This window comes from Pelodiscus sinensis, chromosome 6, assembly GCF_049634645.1.
Source record: "Pelodiscus sinensis isolate JC-2024 chromosome 6, ASM4963464v1, whole genome shotgun sequence".
Taxonomy (NCBI): Eukaryota; Metazoa; Chordata; order Testudines; family Trionychidae; genus Pelodiscus; species Pelodiscus sinensis.
The window spans coordinates 65,039,705-65,058,561 of NC_134716.1; the positions used below are offsets into that span (position 1 = coordinate 65,039,705).

Genomic DNA, 18,857 nt, shown 5'->3' on the forward strand with positions numbered 1-18,857 from the left:
AAAATCACAATTAAATAATGCACTTTTAAAATCTTTTGCCAGATACAGTCACAAACACCTGTAACATGGGAGAATGGAGAAAGAAAACATAATTTGTTCCAAATTATGTTGGCTCATGAGAATTTTGTTTTGTAGTTATAACACAATTTTAAATGTATCTGAGCATAACTTGGAGGTGCTTAATATCCTCAACAACTACTGGGTACATTTATAATTGCATATATTACTGTGAGTTAATTGATTACTAAATTAACTTGTGATAATTAACATATTTGAAAAATCTAGTCTAGAGATTTCCCAGACTTTTATAGCAATCTACAAATGTTTGTGGTTTACTCTGGGGATCAGCTTGACTTCTTAGAAAGTAATAAGCAGCTCAAAAGAGCAGACCTATAGAAAAGAAAGTGACAGATGCCTTATAGATAAAATAAATACCATTCAAACCACACTTGCATTCCTGTAAAGTGTGCTGTCAGCGTCTTCTGAATGTAACTGCTGGAGATTAGTGAAGTACTGCCAAGAATGATAGAAAGTAGTACAATGGAGCACACTACAATCAGTGGCCTATATCATAACCCTTGCAATACTCCTTAGTACAGAGTCACACCATCTCTTCATCTAATTAGTTTTGGACACATCCCTAACCTTAGTACTCTTGGCTGTACAAGCACAATCACACCCAGCATTTCACTGGGATTTGCACTGCAGTTTTGAAATGGAATTTTGTGATTATTTAGACTTATGGTTGTTCCAGAGACCCACATAAAGTAGTCCCCTGTCCTGACCCTTATGTCCAAGGCCCTGCCCATTCCACCCGCACCACTGAAGCCCAGAGCTCCTCAACCATGGCTGCCAGCCATGCCCCAGACTAGCACTTCCAGCTTCACAGTACTGATAGGGAAGAAGGCATGGCTGTAGCCCTTGGAGCCATAGAATGGAAGCTGGGGATATGGAAGCAGAGCATGGACAGAGCCGCATCTGGCTGTTTGGAGAGGAAGAGCCTCCCCCAACCTATGGTACCTGCTACCCAGGCAGAGGCTCCTTCAGGATCAGGTTCCCATTGTGCTGCTCACTGCAGTATACAAACACATGTCATGACATGATTCCTGTCCCAGAGATCTTATAATCTTTAAAGAGAGATAGAAAGAATTCAGTTGAAATTTATTTGTAGCATGAATTGAAGTATGAAATAAATAGCCATTGAATAGGTAGGAATTTGAATACATGTAGAGAGTGAATATTTTTAGTAAGAAGGAAGCATTTTATATAATCATTTTTAGAGTAGCACTAGAGAGAGTAGAACTAGACTATTGGAAGACTATTAGTTGTATCAGGTACATTGTATGCACCCAATAGAACAGAGGTGGGGAACCTTTTTGGGTCAGGGGCCGCTGACCCACAGAAAAATCCACTGGGGCTGCACAAGTAAGAAACTCCCAACATGGCCCCCAACTGAGAGGAAGAAAGACATTCCCCACATTCCACTTACATACCAGGTGGGCCCAGGATTATAGATTTTGTGTGCTCCAGCCCCACCAGGGGACAACGGTGGAGCTGGAGTGCCAGTGCAGGCTCCTGAATGCTGAGGGGGAACCCTGAGCCTCAGGGGCTGGATCCAGGCAAGCCGGGGGCCACATCTAGCCCCTGGGCCTTAGGTTCCCCACCACTGCAATAGAAGGAGTAGTGATTGTTCCTTTACCATGACGGTATGTTTTGAATTCTCTTAGCTGCTAATGTGATGGGGCATGCATATCCTGTTCATAGCCTACCATTTGCTTCACTGCCTCTCCTGTTAAGGCTCCATTATTCTCTGTGTGGACTACATGCCTAGTGCTTGTATTGTAGGAGTCACTTTACTTGGGAATGTGAATAGAGAATTGCAACCAAAACTGCACCTCATTTTTGACTGTCGCATGCATATGTCCACCTCCTCCATGTCTTTATAGGAGCCATCACGTAGGGCCATGTTCCCCTGATGTATCTCTCCTTTATCAGCTGGTCCCCTTCTTCTGCTTTTGCACAGTTTCTTCCAGTGACGCCCATACCACGCTTTCCAGAATTCACAGGCTATATTCAGTTCTGTTCTCCTATCTCAGTTGGAAATTGACTGCAGCTCCATTGTAAGACTGTGTTCTGTCCAGCCAATATGTGCTACAGGGGTTCCCCACACGCTGCCTCCTATAAACTAGACTTTAGCTGTGCTTTTCAAACAGATGTTTGTCTGCAAATCATACCTTCTCCAGCACGTTTTTTTGATCAGCTTAGAAGTTCTTATGCTTTTTTGTATGTGCTAGGGAGCAGCCAGGCCATTATTTAGGATTTATTCTATAAAGCTTTTCTAGATTATCCCTCCCCATTTTCCACACTTTAAAAATTACAAAAACATTTCTGTAGAGCCCCCACCTGCATGTCAGTTATAGGCTGTGTGTGGAGTATGTTATTTAAACCCAGTTCAAATACTGCACATAAATACACAGGCATGGTTTATCCTCAGTTACACTTCATTCATACACTTAAAAGGCAGGTTTCACACACACATCCCAGTCTAACTCTCCACCAACTTAAGCTTTCCTTTGGCTATTCAAGTGCACTTCATTTTGGAATATTTTTGCAGCCTTGTCATCCTACATAAAAATTTAAACTTAAGTACCCCCCCGGTACATCACTGTTATCATCATTAGCTGTAAGATAGAAAATCAGATCTGTTCAACCTTATGTTGGCCACCAATAATTCTCTTTTTCTGTCATTTCTTAATTACTTTTGCTTTAAACCTTTCACTTATCAGTCATAATATCAAGCAAAATCTTTCCATCACTGTTAATAATAGATATGACTATGCATATTTATTCTACAAGTTTGTGCATTTTACTTTACAGTCACATTTCAGTTTTAGAACGCATATATTTTCCTCAAAAATAGAACTGAGAAAATAACCCACAATAAACAAGTTAGCTAATAAATGGCCTCTTTTTTTTCCTGACCATAATCATATCTATGAGGTCACTATTCTGTTGCTGGCATGTCAGAAGAATTACTCAGGGCATGTCTACACAGCAGGACTAAAGCCAAAGTATGCGGTTTGAGCTATGTCAGTTGCATAGCTTATGTTGAAATAGCTTACTTTGGCTTTTGCCGCTGTCTATACAGCAAGAAGTCTGAGAAAGAGCACTCTTCCTCTGACTTCCCTTACCCCTTGTAAAATGAGGGTTACAGGAGTTGGAGAAAGAAGTCCTCCAGCCCAACACTACAACTGCTTATAATGTAGACATGGCTGTGTAGACATACCCTCGGTATCCATATCACATATCACTGAGAGCAGATTCAATATAACATATATAGAGAACACCTTCCAGCCCAGTGTATTTAGAAAATTTCCTAGTTGCTCAGGAAGCAGAAAGCTCTATTTTGGATCACTATGCATATCTGTAGACAATTTGAGTCTGGTTCTGTTTTTGGCTGGTATAATGTGAAGAAAACCACACACACACACACACACACACACACACACACACGCATGTGCAGAGCATTCCAGCCATTAAATGGGGGACTCTGTTATTTGGTAAAGTCTGCGTAACATCTGGCTAACAGTTGGCAGGCATGATATCAAACAGTTGAAGTTCCATCTTATTGTGATCACAGAAAAAGAATTATTAACCACATTTTTTCTATGATGACAGGTAAACCACAAATTTAAAATTTAGACAGTTATGAATGTACTCTGAATGCATGGGAATGGGTTACCTATGGAGGTGGTGGAATCTCCATCCTAGAGGTTTTTAAATTCCACTTGACAGAGCCCTGGCTGGGATGATTTAGTTGGGCTTGGGCTTGCTTTTTGCAGGGGGTTGGTCTCTTCCAACCCTATGATTCTACAGGCTGGACCACTTATCTAGTACTCTTGGGACCTGAGCCGTCCCAAAAGAGGGAATTTGCCAGACAACGGGAAGTCCCCTGATACCAGCCCCTCAGCTCACTGCCACTCCCCATTGCCAGCTCTTCAGCCTGGCTAGACTGTCTGCAGGCTAGTCCCTCCCCTGGCTCCACTGCAGGCTGGCTGGCCATGCAGCTTCAGCCCCTATGCTGGAATAGCATGTTGACCAATTGGGCTGCTGCAACCCAAACACACTGCTGGGTGGCACATGGCTCCAGCTGCACTCATTCTGCTGGGCTGCTACCCCTCCCATGCTGCTGTGACTGCAGCTCTGGCCACACTGCCCGGCAGCAGGCAGTCCCAATCACACTGCAGCTGCCACTATCACCACCGCCTGGGCTTCTGTGGCCCCGCTGCCTCCCAGGCTGACACAGCCTGGCCGGACTTCCCCTTTTAAGCCCTGAGGTAAGTGAGGAAGCAACACAAAGAGGAAGGAGCAAGAAAGGAGGACCCCTGATTCAAATGGAGAAAGTAGGGCAATCAACTAGTTATCTAAGGTGTTTGTACACAAATGCCAGAAGCCTGGGAAACAAACAGGAAGAATCAGAAGCCCTGGTATAGTCAAAGAACCATGATTTGATTGGAATAACGGAGACTTGGTGGAATGAATCACATGACTGGAGCACTGTCATGGAAGAGAGGCAGGGGAGAAAAGTAGAAGGAATTGCACTGTATGTAAGAGAGCAGTATGATTGCTCAGAGCTCCAGTATATAGAGGGAGAAAAGCTTTTTGAGAGTCTATGGGTTAAGTTTAGAGGTGGGAGCAATAGGGGTGATGCTGTGGTTGGTGTCTGCTATGGACCACCAGATTAGGTGGATGAGGTAGACTTTCTTCATACAACTAAGAGAAGCTTTCAGATTACAGGACCTGGTTCTAATGCGGGACTACAATCACCCTGACATCTATTGGGAGACCAATACGGCAGTACACAGACAATCCAGGACATTTTTGAAGAATGTTGGGGATAACTTCCTGGTACAAGTGCTAAAGGAACTGACAAATGCTCACAAACAGTGAAGAACTAGTAGGGGAAGTAGATGTGGGTGTCAATCTGGGGAGCAGTGATCATGAGATGATCAATTTCAGGATCCTGACTAAAGGAAGAAAGGAGCACAGCAAAATACACACCCTGGACTTCAGAAAAACAGACTGACTCCCTCAGAGAACTGATGGGCAGATCACTTGGGATGCTAGCATGAAGGGGAAAGGAGTCCAGGAGAGCTGGCAGTATTTTAAGGAAGCCTAATTGAAGGCATAAGAAGAAACCATCCCGAAGTACAGTAAGGAAAGCAAATATGGTAGGCAACCAGATTGGCTTACCAGGGAAATCATTGGTGAGCTTAAACACAAAAAGGAAGCCTATAAGAAGTAGAAACTTGAACAGATGACTAGTCAGGAGTATAAATATATTGCTCGAGAATGCAGGGGTGTAACCAGGAAGGCAAAAGCACAACTTGAATTGCAGCTAACAAGGCATGTGAAGGGTAACAAGAAAGGTTTCTATGGGCATGTTAGCAATAAGAGGGTGATCAGGGAGGATTTGGGATGCTTACTGGATGAGGGAGGTAACCTAGTGACAGATGATGTGGGAAAAGCTAAAGTACTCAATGCTTTTTTTGCCTCTGTCTTCACAGATAAGGTCAGCTCCCCAGACTACTGCACTAGTCAATGCAGTATGGGAAGGAGGTGGGCAGCCCTCAGTGGAAAAAGAACAGGTTAAGAACTATTTAGAAAAGCTAGACATAAACAAATCCATGGGCCTGGCTTTAATGCATCTGAGGATACTGAGAGAGTTGGCAAATATCATTACAGAGCCTTTGGCCATTATCTTTGAAAACTCATGGAGATTGGGAGAGTTCCTAGATGATTAAAAAAGGGCAAATGTAGTGCCCATCTTTTAAAAAGAGAAAAAGGTCAATCTGGGGAACTATTGTCCAGTCAACCTTACCTCAGTCCCCAGAAAAGTTATGGAGAGGATCCTAAAGGAATTCATTTTGAAGCACTTGGAAGAGGGGAAAGTGATCAGGAATAGTCAACATGGATTCACCAAGGGCAAGTCATGCCTGACCAATCTGATTTGCTTCTCTGATGAGGTAACTGTCTCTGAGGACATGGGAAAGTCAGTTGTTGTGATATACCTTGACTTTAGTAAAGCTTTTGACACGGTCTCCCACAATACTCTTGTCAGCAAGTTAAGGAAGTATGGATTGGATAAATGGACTGTAAGGCGGATAGAAAGCTGGCTTCATGTCAGGTTGGCAGTCGGTTTCAAGTGGAGTTCCCCAAGGATTGGTTCTCAGGCCAGTTTTGTTCAATATCTTTATGAATTACCTGGATGAGGGGAAGCAAGTTTGCGGATGACACTAAGCTAGAGGGAAGAAGTAGATAAGTTGGAAGGTATGGATAGGGTGCAGAGTAACCTACATAAATTGGAGGATTGGGCCAAAATAAATCTGATGATGTTCAACAAGGACAAGTTCAGAGTCCTGCACTTGGGATGGAAGAAACCCAAGTATTGTTATAGACTGGGGACCTACTGGCTAAGCAGCAGTTTGGCAGAAAAGGACCTGGGGATTACAGTGGATGAGAAGCTGCATATGAGCCAACAGTGTACCCTGTAGCTAAGAAGGCTAATGGCATATTAGGGTGCACTATGAGGAACATTGCTAGTAGATATAGAAAAGTGATTATTTCCCTTTGTTCAGCACTGCTGAGGACATATCTGGAGTATTGTGTCTAATTCTGGGCCGCACATCACAGAAAGGATGTGGATGCATTGAAGAGCATCCAGTGGAGTGCAATAAAAATGATTCGGGGGCTGGAGAACATGACCTACGAGGAGAGGCTGAGGGATTTGGGCTTGTTTAGACTGCAGAGTGAGGGGGGATTTGATAGCAGCCTTCAGCTATCTGAAGGGAGGTGCCAAAGAAGATGGAGTAAGGCTGTTCTCAATAGTGACAGATAAGCAGAATGAAGAGCAATGGTCTCAAGTTACAGTGCAGGAGATCTAGGTTGGATATTAGGAAAAATTATTTTAGTAGGAGTGTAGTGAAGCACAGGAATGGGTTACCTAGGGAGGTAGTAGAATCATCATCCCTAGAGGTTTTTAAATCCTGGCTTGACAAAGTCCTGGTTGGGATGGTGTAGTTTGGGTTGGTCCTGCTTTGAGCAGGGGGTTGACCTCGGTGACATCCTGAGGTCTCTTCCAGCCCTATGATTCTATTAATAGAAGTTTAAGGGATTGGTTTTGTTTATTTAATTTCCTATATGAGGGGTAGCAATTCAGTCAGTGGCACTGTGGATAATCAGGTTGGGTTTTTTTTGGCTTTGGCTCTAAGCACCAGGAGAACTTTTTGTCAAGAGATTTCCAGCTCAGTGTTGTAGAATATTTCAGATGAAGTTTTGACAAATATAAAAATCTTTGAAAATATATCCAGCAAAAGTAAACCTGTGAACCTGGGGTTCAGCTCTGGTATAACTGCAGTGACTTCAAAGGGGTTAAGTTTTGGCTTGACAAAGCCCTGGCTGAGTTGATTTAGTTGGGATTGGTCCAACTTAGGCAGGAGGCTGGACTTGATGACCTCCTGAGGTATCTTTCAGCTCTATGATACTATGATCCTGTATATGAATTTGATGCATTAAATGCAATCACGAATACTGCACAAAGCTGCTACCATCTGTCTTTTGCTAAGGACTAGAATTTCCAGTCAATTCCCTTTCAGATAGGCCTCTCAATGAAATGGGCAGTATTGACAAAAGGACCGAAAATGGCTATTGCAGGTTGGAAAGAAAGTGGAGGAGCAGAATGTTTATTACCTCAGCAATGCAGACATGAATTTGATTTCAGTTGTGCAGATGTTACAGATGTTACAGATTTGAGTTGTACGACTGTTACAGAACATCAGTATCAGCTAAGCAGCTACTGCTTGGGATCAGCACTTCATCCTCTTTATTATGTGAAGAGATATTTTTAAAAAATTATTTAAGGCCCTAGCTGTAACTCCATTCCCGGAAGGTGATAGTTCCAGGAATAATATTAGTACTGGAAGTGCTCAATCCAAATGCATTGCTTCTGGTAAGGTTGTGACAGCATGGTGGGCAGGTGTGTCAGGAGCTACATATATAAACGGAGGTACCCGTAAGTAGAGAGTATTTTTAAGAATACTTAGCTACCAGGAAGCCTGCTAGCTTTTGTTCCAAAGTCCTATGTGAACAGAATAACAGAGCTTTACAGGCACAAGCAAGGAATAAAAATATGTGAATTGATTCCATAAATCTGTCTCATATTTTCTATATGACAAATAACCATTATCAATCTCATGCTAAGTGGGTGTTTAAAATCTCAGAAATCAAAACAATTGAAAAAATAAAATCAATCATCCTAGAAGGGTACCGTTCATCAGTCTTAAGGTGTTGTAGAGCTCCACGTTCCCATTACCGAATTTCCCATTCTGAAATGAACAGAGAGAGAAAATAAGTTCTAAAGCATATAAATGTCATAGTCACTTCCCAAGTGCTTTTGCACTTGGGGAAAGTGCAGATTTACAGAGTCTCTGCTTTTACAGTCCATCTAATTAACTAGCCATGCTGTCTTCTAACCAGTCAGACTGCAAATGTAAAAACAAATCAGTTTGTGTGGTCTACTTCACAGATCAGTTTCACACACGTACAAAAAAAATCAATCCAATAACCATGTCATGCTCTTGCTTCTTGGTGAAAAATAAATACTCCTACTTTGAAAGTGATTCATAGCCTACATATCAATGGCCTTAGATTTTTTTTTAAGATTAAGTCTGTGAAAACAAATCATGAAAACACCTCAGACAAAACAGCAGTACCAAAAATTCCTTCTCTGTCAATTCTATGTCCTTCCATCAACCCTCCAATTCATGAATGAACAAATTTTAAAGAGTCAAATTCACCATTTAAAAATTACACTCTCTGCATTTTTTAAATTTATGGGACTGCCATCCATGCACCAGCAATAATACATGCATACAATGATTTTGTCAGAAGCATTGCCTGGTTTCATTGTTCTTTAGCAGTGTCTCCAGTGTGTCAAGCACAAAGGTTTTCTCCTAACACATTTTTCTTCAGTCATCATTCTTTTGTGTAAAAACGTAGCTATTGTGTAGCAAGTAAAGAAAATTCCACTTGTTTTTGAGTTCTCCTTTTCCCTCTTTAAAACAGACTGTTGCATCCCAAAATCTTGTCCCGCTCTTCTTTAATTGCATCCCCCTAAATATTTCAATGCTACAGAGTTATTGCTATTGACAATGACCATCTGCTCTAACAGTTCTATCTTTTGGGAACGAAAGTAGAGTTTCTTCATTTTGTCACAAGGATGGCTTTTTGTGACATTGTCCAACCGTGCCAAGTGGCACCAATGGCAGAGGGTGTGGAAGGAGGTACTATTTAAGCATTGGTAGCAGCATCAGGAGTATCGATGTCAGCAGATTACCTTCTGTCAGGTTTTCCCATAGTGTGTAAAAAAGCAAATTGTTTCTCTTCCCAGGTCTAACACACTACTAACAACTGTTTTATATTTCTGCATAAATACTGATTACTCAATACTGAAGAAATTAAAAATCCTCTGCCCATGTTTGGAAAGTGCACTTTGGTACAAGGCTGGTCAAAGCCTTCACAGAAGCCAGTTAATATATCACATAGTCAATAGTTGTATCACACAGAAAAAGAGCATATTCACAGGCAGGGTTTGGGTGTTGATAGCATGATCCCGGCAGACCAGCTTAAGCCCAGGTTCCCATGTCTTAAAACAACATTGATCAGCATCAGCTGCAGTCAGTCATGGTTACCTGTTTGTTGTTAAAATAGGTATTAGAATAATAAGAATGTGTTTAGTGTTTAGACTTTATGGAATGCTTGTGCATTGTTGCATGTGTTAATCTCACTTATAACATTTATATTACAGATTGTCATGTAATATTTGAGTGATCCTATTGTGAGCACCTATGACTGTGTAAATCACCAGACAGGCGAAAGACATTAACTATTGCAAAGGGCTGATCTCCAACAGAAGGTTTTACATCCTGCTCAAAAGGAAATGTCCATCAACAACAGACCAACTGTTCTGGGATATACAAAAGACAAAAGATGTTTGTTGCTTTCCCCTTCCCATCTCCTCTTCCCTCTCCCTTGTGAAGATGAGTCAAACAAGAGGATTACTTCCATCAACTGAGCTCAGAGCTTAGCATACAAGGGACAAGAGAAATGAAAACACAGAAGAAGAAATTGGATCACTATGCTGCTTAGACTCAGGATGCTCAGGTTTACTAGGCATAAGCAAGAGATCCCCAGTACTTTGCCTGGGTTAGCCCTAAACGACAAATAGTACAGAACTTGCTTATTATAGAACCTTCTATTGCTTTTTGAAATTTAAGTTTATAACTTTACAAACATATGTTTACCTGCTTTAATCTTGTCATTAATTCTGTTTCCTTTTCCTACTTAATACATCTTTATATAAGGTTGGCTACAAGATTTGACCTTTTTGTGAGCTCTAAAGTGCAATTGATCTGGGATAAATAACTGGTCACTTGGGACTGGGAATATCTGATTATTGCTGTGATTCTTGGTGTAAGGGACCATGTATTGCAAAGGTAGGCTGACTACGTGGCACGATAGATCAGAGTACCCAAAGGACTATCTGTAATTCATGGTTTAACATGTTTCACTTTCTAAGGAGTTTGTGCTTGATAATTGGTCGGTGAAATCTATGGATAGAATTTGCAACCAGTTTGGGTTCTTAACAGTCTGCCCCGAGGTTGGTAGTCACACTCACTGCAGGCAGCTTTACAGAAGGATCAACCAAACATATGTATTTTTTTGTAATAAGGGCACACAAATATATTTGAAAAACAGAAACACTTTCTAGGTTTCTCAACACTTTTGATGTTACCCATACTGAAATCTGCCTGGCCTTGTAGGATGCACAAAAGAGAGAAAATGGCTCAATGGATCAGGCAAAGATGATGGTCCCCATTCCAGTAAGGAGCTCAGGCATTGCTCCCTGCTAGCACTCATATTAGAACCACAGACAGGAGCAGAGAGAAGAAGGGAGTATGACAGTGGTACTGTTCCCTCCTTTTTCCAACACATACCCTGTCACAGAAACAATGATGATACCTGTGAATGGTGAGAATTAATACTACATCTAGAGAAAGCATTATTGGAGCTGTCGCTGACAGCTAGCACAAGGCCCCCTGCCAAAATTTCTCAAAGAACTTTTGCTTCAGAATGGCCTCTCTGTGCTCCTTCAGCATAGGCTGGGGTTTAAAAGGCACAATGTGATCCTCAGAGAATTAAGGCTAAAATATTCAAATATCTCAGGAATAACTGTGGGTGCTCAACATGTCTGACAGGGTTACTCATGTTTAAACGCCTGCTTGCACTTAAGACTCTAAGTACCTGGACTGAAACCACATTTATATATTTATTTAATGTATTGTTTGTTTATTAATTATTTCATTATTTATTAGTATTAGTTGATTCAAACCTATTATTTAACACAAGAAATCACCTGGACAGGAAATCTGCAACTGTTCAGTCTCCCAACTAAAATGCAACCATTGCAAAAGTACTAGAATAAAAAGTGGATTCCTTACCCTAATTGTCATTCAGACCTGAAAGCAGATTTTATTTATTGTTTGCACTGATTTTTTTCCCCTCACACAGTAAAATGTATTCAAAGTATTGGCATCCTGTGCTATTTAAAAGCCAAAAGTACCAGAAGTATGCAAAATTAAACACACATTAAGTGAGGTCGATTTTTTTCTTTCGCTTTACCACTTAGATGGAATCAGGTTTGGATTCATATCACAGCTGAGCCCTGGCATTTCAAGAAGGTGTCCTGTTACCTTTCATAATCCATGACAGGAGGCCAGACTAAACAAAAACTACCCCACCCACTGCTGATATATCCATGTCCTGGCAGATGAATTTTAAATCTGAGTTGCCAAAAAGCAAAATGTGACTTAATATAATGATAGCTTAATGGTTGCTGAGTCTATTGGCAAGAATACTCCCTAGTTTTACAATCATATTTTTAAAATCCTTCAAAAACAGGCAGACAGCTATTTAGAATGGAGCAGAATTACAACCTTGTCACTACAAAGGCTTTGTGCTTCATTGGCTGTGCAAAGCAATTATAAGACCATTGAATTCAGACTTCTGAAAACTCCTCTTGTATGAAGAGAAATCTCCATAGCAACTCCAAGAAGACTGTTCTTTGGGGGAAGGAGTGTAGCCTTTATTTCTCTGCACCTCAGTAACCCCAGCTGCCAAAACAACCCCTTTGGGCCATAGACATGCAGGTGTGTGTTAGAGCAGCATTTCAACTGCTATCACTTATACTCGGGGCAGGGGCAGCTCCTGGACAGCATCCGAATGAGGGGAATATAAAGGTGCTTTAAAGCACCTTCCCCCCCTTCCCCAGCAAGTTCTGCACTCAGAATCAAGTCCTAGGTGTTTCTGAGGGTAACTGATTATTGGCTGAAAAAAATCAAAATACTTGCTCAACTTCAATTGAGCTAATTCACACATGGAAGTCCTTGTGTTTCCAATATACTGCTCTGCACATATTTGACTAGATGTGGGTTGCCATACATTCATATTCATCAATACATAGAATCAAAGAATCATAGAATACTTGAACTGGAAGGGGCCCCAAGAGGACCAAGCACCATGATGGTAAGGTCCAGAAATGGATTATGATGTATGGTAAGGTCCAGAAATGGATTTGCTTGAGGGATCTAGATAAAAAGAGAGGGGAAACTGGTGGAAGCTCGCTGTGTAATTACAGAATAAACAGGGGTTACCTACACTGTACACTGTCATCTGCTGGGCAGTCCTGGACATCTAATAATAACATTGTAGCCTGATTAAATCCATAACAAATAACTCTTGTCCTCCTTTTGGCATGACTGGGTAATGTATTACAGATATTTAGATCACAGATGTAAAATAGTACTTGGGAATATCATCTTGATCGTCCATTTTCCCTCAGCAAACACTGAATGTAGTTTCAGACAAATGTACGGTTGAAGTGCAATAGACACCAGATACCTATTTTCCAATCATTCTGCTCCTTGTCCCTGCTCACTACAATTGTTCTCCTCCCTTTAATGTGAGTGAGACTTATAGTTTTCTGTGTGAAATTCACAGAGAGATGTACAATACATATATAAAAGCTGCTTGTTTGCAGAAAGATTTATGTGACTTGCGAGATTGCTTGCTTGGTAGTTATCTGTATGTTATTTTGTTGTAATATTTTTGTGCTTCTTCAAGTCATCATATGTATAAAAGCAGCCTGTCTCACTCATAATTGTACTATTTTAATCCTGACATCTGAGCATCCTTGCTGGAAACTAGCTTTGCCCAGATTGACCAGTTTGGAAAACCTATTTGATTAGATCAGATGAATAAGGGAATCTAAATAAAACAGTGGTTTCAGGCATAGCTACTTGTGGACACTTAGACATACCATAAAGCCACCACAACACAGTCTTTGTTTTTAAGACGCCTTAAAGACGGAAATAAAAATAAAAATCAAAGTCCTATTGGCAATGCCAGTTTCTTGGGGTAATGACCAGTTAGAAGAAAAATCTACAGGCAGTAGGAGTAAATCAGTAACGGAGTATATAATAGCTGCAGAAAACTGTAGGGTTTTATCAAATTTCTGTGGAATATTTACAAAGAGCATTCATTTTTCTTATTTTAGTTTACTGAATGTGAAAAGGAAGATTTTTTAAAAACATTAACTAACATCACTAAACTGAACTTAGTAAATTTAACTAGTTCAGATAAAATGAAAGCCAACTGTAGATAGCCTTTGCTTCAAAATTAAACTAGCCCTATAATCTTTATGAAAGACACAGAAATTTGCTGCATTATTTATTTTATATCTTTTGAATCAATATGGCTTTGTGGCTTGGGCTACAGCAGGTAGCAGAATTTCCAAAAAAGGTCCTATGTTCAGCATTTCAAAGAGGCCAATATTTGACCCTAATGGAAATACAGCACAAAAATAAAACATGATCTGATGTTTGACTCTGTTGCCTTTACTAAATTGGAAAATGTGCAAAAGTAGGAACTGTGAGACAGTGCTTCTGGTGAGATTTTCAGACTAATTTAAATCAACATCTAGCAGAAGGCATTTACAGAATTGGGTTTAATTATCTTGGAGCCTGATTCTGCATTGCCACTGTAAGAAATGCTGGATGAACTTGAAAAATGGCCACACAGTTCTGTCCCCTGAATAGCATTACATATTTCAATGACTAAAGCTATGCAGATCTCTCTTTTATAGATTATAAACTTCTTCCTTGATTGCTTACTCTGTTTGGGCTCCCACTGAAGATACCAGTGAATCAAGCTTTAAGTCAAAACAAGGCTTTGAAGTTAATATTTCATTCGGCTAAATAGGAAAATTCACCTTTTTCTGGCATGATAATACATTGTTTCATTCTCTGGCAAAGACAGCAATGCATTGATTTACAGTATGAAGTCATATTCACTATAAAAAAGGGCTTTTTGAAATGCTGAACATACACCTTTTTTTGTGGAATTTCTGCTACTTGTTGCGGCCCAAGCTTTCTTGATATTTACATATTTACTATAAAAAAGGCCAGAAACATTCTTAAAAGAAAGTTTAGGTTCTTCAGAACATTCAGAAAAGTATGAGAATTTCCATATCAGTTGTTGCAGTTGTCACTGGTTATATCAGAGATAGTGTTGTGAAACAAGAGAAAGCTTATTATCTCTGCCCGTTGAACAAACAGATGATTTGTGTTCTGCTATTCTACATATTTAAAACTTACAGTATAAAATTAGAGGTAAACAAAATTAATTTAGAAATGAAGAGAAATATTATCCAGAATATTGTTGTCCATGAGCCTAATATGAAAGGAAGATACATAGAGTAATCCGGAGCTCTTCTGACCTGAGAATCAAAACAGAGTCCCACAAAGAGAGGAAACACGGACAAATTGCTAAGAGTGAATACAAAAGAATAGTACACGCGTGAATACCACAAGAACAAAGACAAAATCAGAAAGGCTGAGGCATAAAATGAATTACACTCAGCAAGAACGAGAAATAAAAAGAGCTTTTATAAGTACATTAGAACAAGAGAAAGAAACAGGAGTGTTAGCTTACTACTCGGTGGGAAAGGAGAGCTAATATCTGACGACAGGGACAAGGGGAGAGGTGTTTAATACCAGTTTGATGCCAATCTTTACTGAAAAACCCCCGTAGTATTAGTAACCAGATACATAACACAATTAACATTAACAATGAGGAAAGTACAGAATCCAAATAAGAGAGAAAATTTAAATGCTTTCAAGTTGGTCCTGACTAGGGATGTAAAATCCCACTTAATTGGTTAACACTACATTTAATTATTTAACCTATTAAAGGAGGTGGGGCAAAGACTGCTCCAGCAGGACAGGAGCAGCTTCCCCACCAGCTGGGGTTTGGCTAGAGCTGCCACCATCAACAATGATTTGTGAAGAATAAATCATACCAACCTTACATGATTTTCTTTTTTGACAGTGTAACTGACCTATTGGATGGAGGAGAAGCTGCAGACATTAGAGAGAGATTTTTAGCAAGGCTTTGATGGAGTCCAACATGACACTTTTATGAGCAAACTAGGGAAATGTAGAAGAAATTACTATGGGTGCACATGACAGGGCGCCCAGCGGGCCCCACGCTTACCTGGCGCTGTCCACAGTTTGCTGGGCAGAACAGCTAGTGGCATGGAGCCTTTGTGAGGCATGCTCAGTGGCCACAGCTGAGCCGTGGCCAGGTGAGCAGTCGGACACCAGAGGCGGGATGCAGGTTGACCCTGGCGGCTATGCCACAGGCACGGCAGGGCACTTAAACACCTCCACTACACTAGGAAAAGGGGAGCGAGGAGCTGGGAATGGAAGCAGCCTCAGCCAGAGAATGGAATCCCCCCAGTGATGCCGGGCCGAGGGAAGAAGCCCAAACTAGCAAGGACCAGAGGCAGTAGGAAGCAACCCAGGGCACGGCTAGTGAGTGGCCCGTGGGTTGGTGTGTTGTGGGAAGCATCCACACCAACAGGACAGGGTCCGTGACCCCAGTCCTTAGGGCCCTGGGTCAGGGCTTAGAGAGAGGGAGGGCCCGAGCCCTCCTACCTGCCTCGAATCACTAGCATGTGGTGTAGGACTCCCATCTAAGCGCGGTGACCAAGCGCGGGATGAGGGCTCAGAGTGCGGGTGTAGCGCTGACCAACCAATAAAGGCAAGCACGAACTTGGAGGCTCTGCATTTTACACATGATGGAGAATGTGGGCATAATGATCCCATGCAGAGGGAAAACGCAAAAAAAAAAAAAAAAAAAAAAAAAGGAGGCCAGGCAACTTCAGTTCTTTTGTTTAAGGGACCCTCACGGGGCCAGGATGGAGACTTCCAAACTTCTATGATGGATGGCCAAGAGCCATAGACAGCAACAGCAGCAGCAGCAGCAGCAAGCCCAGCTGCTGCAACAATTGATGGCCCAAAACCAGGAGCAGCAAAGGCAGCTAATGAGCGAATTAGTAGAGCACCAGCAAGCCCAGCAGGAATGCTGGATGCAGCAACAGACAAGTCAGAGCTGCCCAATGACCACCCCACCCAGAGGACCTGAGATAGGGGCCGAGGGAGGGGCACAGCTGCCGATAAGGCTGACCAAGATTGGGGGGGGGCACAGCTGCCGATAAGGCTGACCAAGATTGGGGGTAATAATGATCCCAAGGTGTAGCCTGGTGACATTCGAATGGGTGGCACTGGCAGCAATGCTGCTGGCTCTCTATCTCATGGGCCCTGCCCAGCTGGTGCACCACGGCATCTCTGCTTGGGACATGCCACATTACTTTAAAGTTAAAGAGGCAATTTTGGACCAATTGGGAGTTATGCTGGAGACGTACAGATAGCCGTTCTGGCGGAAGAAGTATCCATCGGGGGCCTGTCCGAGGGCCATGGCCCAGAAGCTTCGAGAGGCAGGTTGGCGGTGGCTAGAACCTGACCAAAATATAAGGGCCCAGGTTGCAGAGGTAATTATCTTGGAGCAATTCGTGAAGATTCCGCCAAGTGAGGGGCAAATATAGGTTTGCCGCTATTAGCCCTCCACCTTAAATGGGGCCATAGCCCTCATGGAGGACTATACAGCTGCCGAAGGTATGGAGGATCAAAGAACCACAGAGAGGGAGGCAGTGACTGCTGCCAGAGGGGTGAGCCTGTTCTGGAACTAGGGGAAAGGGCCTGGGAAATCAACACATGGTCCCGTAATGAGAGGTAACGGGTGACAGCTAGCCCCCATCTGGCCGGGAGCCCTCAAGGAAAGAAAACCCGCCATTGCCACCTGTGTACCGATGGAGCCCCTGAGGGTGGTGAGAAAGGGGGCATCGAAAAATATTTGTTTTGAGTGCAGGCAAGAAGGACACTTCAAGAGGGACTGCCCCTTCATGGACTGTTCCTTGGAGCAGCGCTCACTGTGACCCCCAAGGAACAGGATAGCGGGATGTTAAAGATCATGGCCAGGATGGTGCTGGAAGGCATACCCGTGGACGCTTTAGTAGATACAGGGAGCAGCCAGACCCTGGTTCAGGCGGACCTGGTAAAAAGCTTGCTGGAGGCAAGGCCCCCGGTGCACATGTAGTGCATGCGTGGAGACAGTCACACTTATCCGATGGTCTGAGTGCATCTGACCGAAGGAGGTGAGGAGACCCGGTGTTGAGTGGCTGTCGACCCTCAGTTGGTCTACCCTGTGATCCTCGGGCGTGACTGAAGCAGGTTTCAACGAATTCACCAGAACTGACAATGACAAGGGGCCAGAGGCCATACTCTTGTCCACCACAGGACCAGTCCACAGAGAGCCAGGGAAGATGCCAGAAATTGTGGATGCGGGCGCGAGGTCGGCCCCCTCTCTCCTCAACCAAGGGGGTGGCCCTGACCCGGATACTACCAGCATGGACTGGTGTGAAGGGGAAAATTTTGTGGAGGAGCAAAGAGCTGACCCATCACTCTGCCAAGCATGAGACCATGCAACAGATGGAGCAGCAGACCAGACCGGACCTCAAACCAGAGGGCCGTGGTTTGAGGTATGTGCGGGGGGGGGGGGGGGGGAGTTAGCAGCTGTTAGCTGTCTTTCTCGTGGTCTCATAAGATTCTCTCGTTGGGGCCGCCGTGTTCTGAAGGGGCATAGCTTCCAGATACTGGGTTGCATAATCCACAATGATGAGTACGTACTGGTACTTGCATCCCATGACCACTTCAAAGGCCCTATCAAGTCCAGGACTATTTGCTCAAAGGGGGTGCCCACTCGGTACCACTGGCCCCTACTTGAACTCACCTATGACAACCCCTGGGCTGGCCATTTGGGTCATGAGAAAACGTTATGAGTGTGTCAGAGGTTCTATTGGCCAGGGGTCTATCAGGACGTTAAGAAATTTTGTAAATCCTGCCCTGCCTGTCAGCATACCAGGTTGAGGACAGTGCCTAAACTGTCCCTCTCCCCATGGTGGGCACCCTCTGTGAACAAATAGCCCCTTCAGAACACGGCGGCCCCAACCCTCGTGACAGAGTTGATAATATTTTCACAGGTAGGTCTTCCAAAAGAGCTTTTAACCAACCAGGGCACAAATATGACATCTCGATTAATAACTGGCACTGCTCAGCCATCACAGATTAAAACCCTGAAAACGTCCGTGTACCACCCCCAGACAGCTGGTTTGGTGGAGCAATTCAATAGGACCCTGAAATCAGTGCTCCATCACTTGGTAGAGGATGACCTCTGGGAGTGGGACAAGTTACTTCCTGCTCTGTTGTTTGCTGTAAGAGAGGTACCCCAGTAGTCTACGGGGTTCTCCCCGTTCGAACTATTGTATGGGCATCAACCCCAGG

At 42.8% G+C, this 18,857-nt stretch overlaps 1 long non-coding RNA gene across 1 annotated transcript in view; it reads left to right on the top strand.

Annotated features, from left to right (window-relative positions):
• The window catches only part of LOC142829739 (uncharacterized), a 73,265-nt gene extending 60,153 nt beyond the window's left edge, over positions 1 to 13,112 (top strand). The window contains exon 4 of the long non-coding RNA XR_012904481.1: positions 9,866 to 13,112. This is a non-coding gene — a long non-coding RNA (uncharacterized LOC142829739). The remainder of the gene's footprint in view (positions 1 to 9,865) is intronic.
• The last annotated feature ends 5,745 nt before the right edge of the window (positions 13,113 to 18,857 follow it).